Source organism: Lygodium microphyllum, chromosome 10, assembly GCF_053477565.2.
Source record: "Lygodium microphyllum isolate KBCC chromosome 10, Lygodium_microphyllum_v1.1.10, whole genome shotgun sequence".
Classification (NCBI taxonomy): domain Eukaryota; kingdom Viridiplantae; phylum Streptophyta; class Polypodiopsida; order Schizaeales; family Lygodiaceae; genus Lygodium; species Lygodium microphyllum.
This window is the reverse complement of record NC_141144.1, coordinates 33,490,838-33,503,235: the sequence shown is the minus strand read 5'-3', so window position 1 is coordinate 33,503,235 and position 12,398 is coordinate 33,490,838.

The window sequence follows — 12,398 nt, the reverse complement described above, 5'->3', positions numbered from 1 at the left end:
AGATACTGTCCCAAAAAATTAGCTGCAAATAAAATATCTGGTCTTGTGTTTAAACCAATAAATTGAAGACAACCAACAAGATTAGCAAAAGGTTGATGAATGGTTGATTCTTCATTGTGTGTTATAGATGTACCCTTGGTAGAGCTTGAAAGAATACGAGTGTTGGCAAAGTGCGCATTTGTCAACCCAAAATACTTAACAATATCATTACTAAACTTTGTCTAGCGAAGAAGAAGAATGCCTTGTTGTCGGTGTCGTTGAACTTGAATACCCAAACAAGAATGTATCTCACCAAGATCCGCCATTTCAAATGCAATCGATAAAAGCTTCTTCATAACATCCAAGAAAGCAATATTATTTGACACGAGAATAGTATTATCAACATATAGAGCAAGAATAATAAAATATTTTTCCTCCCTTTCGATTTAAAGATTTGGGTTAGCAAAACATGCAACAAAACCTTTAGATGTGAGGAACTGATCAATCTTAATATACCCAGCATGAGAGGCTTGCTTCAATCCATATAATGCACGATGAAGCTGGCATACAAGATGCTCCTTTCCTGCAATCATAAAACCTTCAGGTTGCTCCATATAGATTCCTTCTTCAAGATCTCCATTGAGAAAAGCCGTTTTAACATCCATTTGGTGAATTTCTAGATCAAATAGTGTTGCAAAAGCCAAAATCATACGAACAGTTGTGGAGTGCACAACGGGAGAAAATGTTTCTTGATAATCTACTCCTGTAATCTGTGAGTAACCTTTTGCAACAAGTCATGCTTTGAACTTATCAAACGAGCCATCAGCTTTGGTCTTGGTTTTATAAACCCATTTACATTTGATAGGAACACGATTTGGGGGGAGTTTAGTAAGAATCCATGTACCTTTGGAGATTAAAGAATCGTACTTAGCTTGCATAGCTTCTTGCCATTGATCCCTTTGAGACGAATTGATAGCTTCCATATACGATATTGGATCCTCTTGGACAGACATAGCATCATCAAAGACATCATATTCAATAGAATAGAATCCATGCTCTATCTCAATAGGAAGATTGACATAGATCTCCAAATTTTCATCAATCTTCTTTGGAGGTGAAGGAGGTTTATGATCATCAGAATTAGTAGAATCACAAAGCAAGTAAGGAAATGCACTGAGCCAAGATTGTGTATCATCTGAAACATCTGACGACCATGTGCCACCCATAGTCTTCTCATCAAATATAGCATCACGACTAATGATAACCTTTTGAGTAGAAGGATCATAAAATTTGTAACCTTTGGAATGATCTAAATAACCAAGAAAAATAACCTTCAAACCTGGAGGATCCAACTTATGTCGAGTGTCCTTGGGCACATCAATATAAGCAATGCAACCAAATGTGCGAAAGTGAGAGACTGAAGGTGTCTTCCCTATCCAGATTGTTATAGGAATTTTACCAACAGGTGCAGTAGTTGGAAGATGATTTTGAATAAAAAGGGCTGTTAGAAGTGCTTCAGTCCAAAACTTTTGAGACAAACCAGAGTGTATAAGCATGCAACATATAGCATTAAGAATAGTGCGATTTTTGCGCTTAGCAACACCATTTTGCTGAGGAGAATAAGGAACTATAAACTCATGATGAATGCCTTGATCCTTACAGAAGTCATCAAATAGATTGGATACATATTCGCCGCCATTGTCACTGCGAAGCATCTTTATAGAAAATCCAGTTTGAATCTCCACACTTATCTTGTATTGTTTAAATATAGATAAAGCCTCAAACTTATGTCGAAGAAGATAGACATGTGTGTACCGTGAGAAATCATCAATGAAAGTTATAAAATATTGATATTGAGACTTTGAGGTAGGAAAAGGACCGCAAATATCGGTATGAACCAAATCCAAGAGAGCACAGGAATGTGATGAAGTAGAAGTGTGGAAAGGCAAATGATGGTGTTTTCCAAGTGTACAGTACTCATATATTCCCATATGTGGATGAGATTTAAGTTCCATACCTTACACAAGACCATGACGATGAAGATCAAGAATTTTGGCAAAATCAGAGTGTGCAAATCGTTGATGCCATAATTTGCAATCTGCATCTCCAGGGGCAGTAACAACATTTGCAATGGTATCGTTCAATGATAGCTCAAATAGATTACCATGTTAAGGAGCCACTGGTATAGTATGCCCGTCTTTCTCTATACGACATTGATTATGATCAAAGCCAACAAACAAACCAAGATCAACTAGACGAGCAACATAAAGAAGATTTCTTTGCAAATCTGGAACATGAAGAACTCCTCTTAATATTCTAGTGGATAAAATAGTCCCCAGATATAAATCACCCACTCCTTTGACTTGACAAGTCATATCATCCACAAGGTAAACAAACTTCTTGACAAGAAGATAATGATAATTGTGAAGCCATTATGATTGGTATGTCATGTTTCCAGTGGCACCTGAATCAACGATGAATAGAGAACCATCATGAACATGAAGTACCTTTTCTAGAGAGATATCATGATGGACGAAATTGAGCTCTTGATGAGTATGATCATCATCAGTTGTAGTTTCTTGAACAATATAAGCTCGAGAATGTTCTTCATCATATCTACGTTTATAACAACGACGAGATGGATGATCTGTATGTGCACAATAATCACAAGGAAAACTTTTGGACGAGCAAGGTTGCTTTGTAAAAACTCCATGCTCCTCATCATATTGACATGCCTAGCAATCAGAAGCCACATGGCATTTCTTATCACAATAAGAACAATGTTTGTTAGGATAAGCAAGATGAGAAGATTTACTACCTTGATTAGGGCGTCCACCCTGCTGAAAACGTGAAGCGGGACGCTTGCGAGCAACAAAAGCAGCATCAAAATCCCTTTATTCACGAGTGACTAAAACAGCATCAGATTTTTCCAAATGATGCTCATGACGTTGAGAATATTCAATAAGAGATATACATACTTTGTCAAATTGGATATCATCCTTGTTAGACAAAATAGTGATGATATTGTCATATAAAGGATCTTTGATGGTATGAAGAAGTTGAGTAACAATCTGATTTTTAGCAATAGGAGCGCCGGTAGCACCAAGCTGATTGATAATCTCTTTAAAAGCCTCGATATGAGAGTGCATAGAAGTACCAACCTTATATTGAAGATTCTTCAAACAACTTTGGAGATATAAAATTTCGATGACCGATTTCTTCTCAAACGTTGAGATAAGATACTCCCAAATAGCATGAGACGTTTCCAGATGAAAGACATCCAACATAAGTGAGTCAGGAAGTGCAGACAATATATAATGAGGAGCCGCTTTGTCACAACGAATCCAATCAGTATGATCAATTTTCCATTGTTCAAATAATGGACCATCAGTAATCACAAAATTATTATTCATCACATCAATAGGTTGAACTAGGCAAGACAGGTCACCCAAAACAATATCAAATAATTTGTCACCTTCAAGAATTAGCATCATCTTTGCTTTCCACCCAGGAAAGCCTTGTCCTTGGAAGAAGGGAACCGAACATTGGCCAGACGGATATCCGTTAACAATTATGCAATTGGCCATGCTTGTATGTCGAGAAAAAACAAATAAGATGAGATCGCAGAATCTGCAAACCATGATCAAGACGAGCGTAGTTGAGACGCATGACAATCAAAATAGGGATATACACATAAGAACGACGAAAAGTATTCAGTGACTAAAAAGAAAGCCCGAAATAGAGAGGCGTAACGTGCAAGACGAGATGATGCATATAAGAAAAATGCTATTTCGGTCGAGCAAAGAACGTGAACGATAATAAAACATTGCTAAAAATAGCAAGATGTTTGCTTGTCGTAATCAACATCATTAACGAAGATGAATGATTAAAAAACTGTAATTGGGGATTAACGAACTGTAATTAGAATTACAGTTTTAAATAAAGAATCGCAGATTCAAGCAGAATTGTTGTCTTTAATCCTGAACTGTCATAACTTTTGATCCAGAACTCCGATTGACAAGCGGTTTTGACAGGATTCAAGAGCACCACGAGAGCTATGACCTAGACAAAATTAACTAATACTTCTAATTTGAACAAAATTAACTAATACTTCTAATTTGAACAAGTTCATGTATCAAATCATCACTTGTGCAAAGAATTCAATCAAGTATAAACAATGAAACAACTTATCTTCCTTGTTGTTGCTACGCATCCATAGCTCTGATACCATGTTAAGAGAGAGAGAGAGAGTACGAGAGAGATACACAAGACATGCTCCCAAATAATGATTCATATTGATGTAGAGTTAGTATATATAGGTGAGACCCAAGTCAAGTGAGAGATGATATATACAGTTGTAACACTACGAGCAACCTCCATACCACTCGAGTGTTGCCATCCAAAATATCGATTCTGACACTAGTACTACTTCCATGAATCGAAGTACGCAACTCGCTAGGGGTGGTCTATCCAACTTGGACAGTGTCTCACCTTACTGTACTCTTGAAGGTTATCTTAAAGCCTATCCAAATTCAAATCTAGCTTGTTATTTCTAATCACAAGATTGTGTTCATATTGCTAGAAAAAAGAAAAGTAAATGCATTTTGATACACATGCTTTTGTGCAACTATTATACAAATATACAGATATACATCCCGTTCAATATAGTCAAGATAGCTCATGGTGTCTTGGAGGAGCAATTCATGACAGTCATTTTTAGAGCTCCAAAATATGTTATATCATGTGGAAAAACTAACAAAAGTAGATTGATCTATTAATCATGCTCCTCCACAACGATGAAACACACAATGTTAGAGAAACTTCTCATGGTGGTTCATCAGCAATTCTCATAGTCAACAAGTAGTTGACTCTTACTAAGAATACCTCAAGTTGTCTCCTTTTTTCTCAGCATATCATCTTATAGATCTCATTGCCTATACTACCTATTCTAATGTCTTACTACACACAATTATTAGCTCCACAACCTCTGAGTAAAACAATGATCTCAAAATATTGGTTTGTAGGTTTTACTTCGGGTGCAATTTTTGGGCTATCTGTCGTTCCATTTACATGTATCGAGGCTGGTATACTCGCACCTGTTTGTGCAATAGCAATTGTTGGGGCCACAGCAATTGTTGGTGTAGCTGCAAGGTGTAGTGCTGATGCAATCGCAAGTAAAGCTAGAACTTCTTGCTTCCCAGGTTGGGCTAGGCCCATACATAGTATCTATGTTTGAAACTTACTAGCAATTACATGATAATGTCAAGCACTATACTATTAATCTTGGTTGTGTTTGTGTGCCTGAATGTAATGTTGTGTAAAATACTTCCATTAATTAAATCTATTAGAATCTATATTATCAAAATTTGATATCCAGCTACTTTGTATGAGATTATGCCATTGCATACAGGAAATTCTGTGCTTACCACATCTACAGGGTATCACAAAAAGATGCATGACCTCTCGATTGGAGATCAGGTTATCCTAAAAGCACTTCATGTATAGTATATATAGTTTATACAATACCTCATTCATGATAGTTCCTAATTGTTGTGGACCTAAAGTAGTAGTATACTTTCTAAAACCACCATATACTCATCAATTCAGGGTGCTACTACTTGTCAGGTTGCAGTGTGGAATAACAATCGCAAAGAGCTTGAGTTTAGTCATGTATATGGATTTGGACATGTTGATGCAAAAATATCCTCAAGATTCTTGTATTTCAAGCTCTCATATGATCAAGATATCTTTGCTAACAAAAGAGTCATGGATTTGGAGCTCAGCCGCCTACACTTTGCCATAGTTTTAGGTCAGGATATTATATATAAATATAACCAAAATCGCATCTACACTATGTATACATCTAAAATGTCAAACTAATTATCTATCCAATCTACTATTGATAGATAATGATCAACTTTTTCACTACAAGTATGCTAAAGAAGTGGTTATTTGTGACAAAATGCTGGTTTGGGACCAAAATAAGACTCAATTTATTACCTACATGGTTATAGGTAAATTGAAAATAGTTATTACTTAAAGATCATCATACTTTATCACTAATCAAAATGCAATGTATTGCTTTAATCAACATGATCTAACAATCTTTCTTGTAGACATTCACTACACAATTGGAAAAGGGTTGTACAACCCATACACTCTTCAAGGAACAATCATTGTTGGTGATGTAGTCATCTCTATGCATAGCGACTGGTTCCTAGATACAATGTTTCATCATCTTGCAATGGCACATCTACTCCCTTCAACTTATCAGGTTTTCCATTTTTTGAAACTCTAAAAGGCTACTTTATATGAATCTTTCGTTCAAACTAAAAATGAATAATCTTTGTGGTTTCAGTTTATATTGGGTTTGCCACGAGCATTCTATCGGCTGTTTGGGAAGGATATCTACTCTAGCTTGTATTATGCTATTGAATCAAGCATAGGAATACCCACATTTATCTTAACATATGGTGGTGGCATATCTCTCTTAACATCCATTTTCACTATGTCAACAATACCCATGATATTTCCTATTTTGGGCATATGAACTAATAGAAATTCACCAAACAAGGATCAATAGCCTTTTCTCCCATTCATCAAAAGTATTTTTGTGCTCTACAATCATTACAGCCACATCCTAATTGATAATGTGGTAGCTCACCAATGTCCATGATAGTTGAAGTGAGACTTTCTCAAAGCTCCAAGAAGACCGTCCAATAGTTCTAGACCATTGGTATCACTATACCACTACAATGATCATCCTTCATCACCAATGCTAGGACAATAGTATGGTAGTCTTTTCCTTTAGTGGAAATTTTTATTGTGGCATAGTGCAAAATCATAGATGTTTCTACAATAGTATGGTAGTCTTTTCCTTTAGTAGAAAGTTTTATTGTGGCATAGTGCAAAATTATAGATGTTTCTACAAAGTTCATGAACTCTTCAAGTTTGTTCATGGGTAACAAAAATTAGATTTGCCATGGATTATATGTGAATTTCTATTTACACATCTCTCTCCCCCATGAATTTGGTTGGATAATTATGTATTAGAAGAGGAAAAAACATTTGGATTGATGGACAAGGGGGCTAGGGTTTTGGTGGAGCAACTAGATCTGAGAGGCATGGGTTTAGAGTTTTGGTGGAAGCAAGGCTTTAGGATAGGGTTAGCATTTTAGGGGCTAAGGGGTTAACTTCTTACAGTTTGGTGGCATTTGGTGGCATGAGGAATAGGGGCATTAAGACTCAGGGGAATCGATCTTCTTGGGTGGGGAGTTAAGTTTGATGGAGTGTGCACACACATACATCAACACATACACACACACACATACACAGAGCAATGCCCTTTAATATCCTCTCTTTAATCCCCTCAAATATCTTGTGATGGTGTTCCAATTACTTTCTACTTCTATGGAGGCTCATGGATGACTCCTCAATCCTTCTCTTCTTTTCTCAAAAGCTATGCTACCCTTACTACATTCAAAGGTCCTATTGTCTTATTCTGAGAGAGATAATTGGGGAGAGCGAGGGAGAGAGCTATCAATACTTCTTTTTGAAATTTAGGTTTAGGGAGCCTTGGTAAGTCCAAGGAGATTCAAATTATATGTAAGCTACTAGAGAGATTGAACTGTATTACAAATACATAAATGGAGTGTAGTGGTTCTCAATTTAGCAAAATTTGGATAGTAGTATAAGGCCTAACATGGACGTCTAATACCATATTAGAAGTGGGGGCAACAATGAAAGTGTAGAAGATTGTTGTAATGGACTACATAATAGCATTCCTTATCATAGCATTAGCATAGCAAGCAGGCTTGCCAAATACCATGGAATCCTTTGCTTAGAAGCTATATTCAAGTGTAGAGTGATATGCATGTTACAACTTGTGATATTACACATGTGCTCCTATATGTGCATTCTCTTCATATCATAGGCAGACACTTCATTAACATTGAGTCCGTTGTGCTCATATGGTGGTTTTGCATTAAATGTTGTTGAATGCAAAAATTATCTAAGAAAGTGAGATTGAAGGTGTCACTATTCCAGCCTCTTTGACCCACTCATCAATCATGAATTATATGAAACAAAAGTCATATGATATCTTTCATGTATTCACAACCATAGCTATGTCAACTACATGTGACCCATCTCTAAAGGGAATTCAAGAGATGGTTCACATTGGCCTTGCAATATTTACTTCTTTAATAGAGAAACCTACAGAGGTTTCACAATTGTCTAGACATTGTTTTCATAGAGGGGTGTGTGGTTGGCTTGTCCTACCAAGAAATCATCTAAACCTATTGACATTTGGATTTTTTGGATTCTTTGTCTTGGATGTACAATAGAGTTTACATGTAATACATGTAGATCTTGAATCATTGAGCTTTGTCTTTATCTTGTGTAAAGATTTTGGCAAACTTGGCACAAGGTTTCATGATTGATTCATGATGTATGGACATATCTTGAAGAGAAGTTGATTTCCAGCATTCTTGGGATTCATTAGAATCTCTTGCATATTCTTTTTCTTCTCTTATGTCTCCTATTCTCTACTTCTTTCTCTCTCAAATACCTGATGGATACGACCTTTTGACTAAAACACCTTCTACAATGTTGCATGAGCTCTTTTAAAGTATAGTCTGATGGTTTGCCCATCGTGACTCCAAGCAAATGGAGCTTCCCATACTTAGGTAACTATTTCACCTCTGTTTATATACATAGAGGGCAAGTGGAATGTTGTGGCCCCCACAACTATAATATTTCCGGCCATGTGAAGTCTCAGGAAAATAATAAGATTGCAGTGAGGTTTGGGACGGGATAGTCTAAACTAATACACTCTTCACTGAGTCCATACGAGACACAGCTTTTCGAAACCGCGTATTTCTCATAGGAACCTCCTCTTGGGAGGAGGATAAGGGATAAATTTGGGAATTAATGCAATTTTTTTTTACCTTTTCCCTCAGCCAAAGTGTGGCTAAGGGTAGGGAATGATGCTAAAATGGGATGGAGTAGTGGCGGAGGGGAGGGATCACATGCAGGATCCACGTGGAGGGGGAGGCCCTACCCCCCCTCCTCCCATAAATATTCATCTTCTAATGACGACGAGAAGGAGAGGAAGAGGGTGATATATTCAGTCTGTGAGGGAGACGATGACGACAAATTGCTGAAGGGCGAGGAGATAAGAGGCTACGCCTTCTATGCACATCACGGGCCGTTAGCTGCTCCAGGGCCTTGAGGCCGCTGATTGGAACCTTTCACCCCTCCTCGCTCGATAGCGTTGCACACTCTCCCCTGGGCCTTCAGCCAGAGTTGCCGGACGTTTCCTGGGCCTCCGAACGGCATTGTTCCCTCCCCTGTTGCAAGGATAGCCATAGGCTCACATACCATGCCACCACCCAGGGGACGTCCCAGCCTACTTTCTCCCCCCCTCCCCCCGTCCCGCTGAACGGGCCCTGGGCCACGATCTTAACCACCTTCCCCCTCTGACTGCCTGCCATGCACTGAACTGCCGTGGACCACTAGGATTGTAACCACACATCACCAGCTGCATGGGGCCCGTGAGGAAAAGGAAGGGAAATAGAGGATAAGGAAGGGAAGTAGAGAGTAGAGAAGAAGAAAATAGTGGTGTGAAAGAAGTAGACCGTGAGGAAAAGATAAGGAAGGGAAGTAGAGAGGAGAGAAGAAGAAAATAGTGGTCTGAAAGAAGTAGACCGTGAGGAAAAGATAAGGAAGGGTAGGGAAGGAGAAGAAAAAGGTAGAGGAAGTGCAAGGAAAGAGAATAATTTCCTTCTATACCTTTTACCCCAAGCCCAAAGTTCTCCAAAGGTTCATGTGGTTGCAAAACCACACTCACTCCTAAACTTTTTGCCAAGTATATACCCTATAAGGCCTTCTTAGGCTTTGTAAATCACTCCTCTCTAAAGAATCTAAGAATCTAAAGGTCCTATCATTCATTCTCATGATCAACCATTTTAACGACACCTTGCCTCGAAAGAGAGATGGTGGAAATCTAGAAGAAAGAGTAAAAGCTACCTTCACATTCGAACTATGATGCCGCCTAAGAAAGTCCAGGGAGCAGCTGCGGGAGGTTCATCTCCCGGTATCCATGTGGATATCTCACCCCAAAACTAAGTTTTTCTTCTTGGCTTTAAATCGGTTTTAAGTCAATCATGCAAAGAGAAATTGTTAGGGATAGGATATATTTTTCCAAGTTATTTATAATGAAGGAGTTTAGTTTAATTGAATAAATGATAATGTATAGAACATAGTTTCTTCGAATAGCATCATGCATTATAATGAATTACAAGCAAGATTATCTACTTACTATAGTAGTATATTTCAGTTAAATCTTGAAGGTATAAAAATTGTATCTTGCACCATTAGTCCTATTCTTTTTTGCAACGAGTCATCGTAGATGATTAAATTCATGAAAGGTTTCTTTCGTTGCTCAAATTACTAGGAAGTTATCATTGTTAATTGCACATCTTAGTAAGGGAAATGATTGTTAATTGGCATGAGTTTTGTCTGCAAGGAAAAAAAGAAGATTAAACTTGAATTGTACCGACTGAAAAATCAATTGTCACAAGGATAACAAAACCGTGATGAGGTGATCAATATTACCTTCCAAAAAATAACTAAACCAATCTAAACTTAGAAATACCATGCTGCAAAAAAAGAGCCTTGGAAATGATTTAAAGACCAAAGAAACATTTATACCTTAAGCACTTGACTACTTTCCTTATTGTAGGGTCAATAAATTCGTAAAGATAAAGAACTAGGGTATGTCCCTGAGATTCTTAAAAAGAGACCCTAGGTCCGACATATGTCAGCTTAAAGGATCTAAAACGAATTATTCCTTCGCAGGACTTGCGCAGCAAGTACGAAGTCATTTAATCTTGTGATTGATTCACAAGGAGAAAGGGTAAATACCCTCAACAAGGATGGTAGATCCTTACGCAAGTTATCTTGCAAAAAAACGTATTTTTGGATATCCTTCTAAATAAGAAAAGTTATAAACCGAAAACCAAAGTATCTAATGAACTTTAGGGTTAACCTAGTTGGGTTAATAAGGTATGCCCTAACCCGGATTATAAAGGATCTCGCCAAATTACAAGACACCTTGGGAACAAGTTCTAATACACTCAAAAGGAAAGAATATTTCCTTAGCAGTTTGCCAAACAACACGGTCGATTAATGGAAATGTTTGTGCTTGCTAGAGATTTTAGAGCACTGTTTGAATTATGAATTACAAATTAAATGAATATCTATACTTCAGGTTAAAGGCCTGAAGGGAGAGGCAGTTTCAGTTATCCCCGACTGCCTGCCTAACCCTAACCAAGGGGGTTGTGACCGCGCTGGGAACGTGGACCGAACCCGCCGCGAGAGGTCTCTCCGTTGAGCTCTACTTGGAGCAGGAGGACGCTTGGGTGCCAGGGGGGCTTTGGCTATAAATCCCTCGCCTTCCGGGTCCTGCACAAGAGCCTAACGTGACTTGGGATTGGATCTCGAGGCCCGCATACTAGTCTACGGGCAGAAGCTTGAAATAGTAAGCACTGTGGATTACTGAATAGCCTTCGGGCAGATTATGGACAAGCCTACGGGTGGAACTCCTTGTATTTCAATGATAAAAATGATGATATGTGAATAAAGAACTTGTTTGATATTGTTTTTCTATGTCATGTGATAAGATTACGTGAAGGAACCAGTGTTTAACGGATTAATTAAAGAAGCTGGTTGTTACATGTCAAACTAATGTGTTAGATAATTAAATAACTAAAACAAACCGAGGAAAGTGCGGAGGATGGGCCATAGGTCCGTCTTGCGGTTGGGTGGTCTCGGTTAGCTGGGAACTTTTCTCAAAGAACAACAGGATGATCGTCAAAGAAAACGAATAACAAAAGCGATGACCTAGAGTTAGGTCTTAATCGATTTACGTTGTTTTAGGGGAACGGAATGGGACTATGCCTTATGGCAGAGAGGTTGAGCTTTGCATCCCTCTTGTTTCCCATTCTCCTTGAACCAAGTGCAGCGTGAATCCGCTTCGGACCTGGCGTTTCTGCGTAAAGTAGTTTGCTTGGGTCTGACACTAGTTGCTATTAGTTAATGACCAGTCAGGAAAACCCTAATTCCGATCGATCCTAAGTGGGAATGGCCAGGATACTTCCGCTACGTGGCAGATGCAGAAAGATCTAGATCGCAAATCCCGTAACATTCCATGGGAGTGCCGGGCGGAGCCTTTTAGACATCCCTTCCGATGGACTGCTAAGATGTGTCCAGGATGATACGAAGAGGGATCTGTTACAACAACTCTCCTATATTCGAGGGAGGATTGGCCCCAAGATGTGTCGTCTTGATTTGTAAGGCATAATGAAATATAGTTCGCTCTTTGTATATTTTCTTATCTAGGAGATTTATTATTTTCT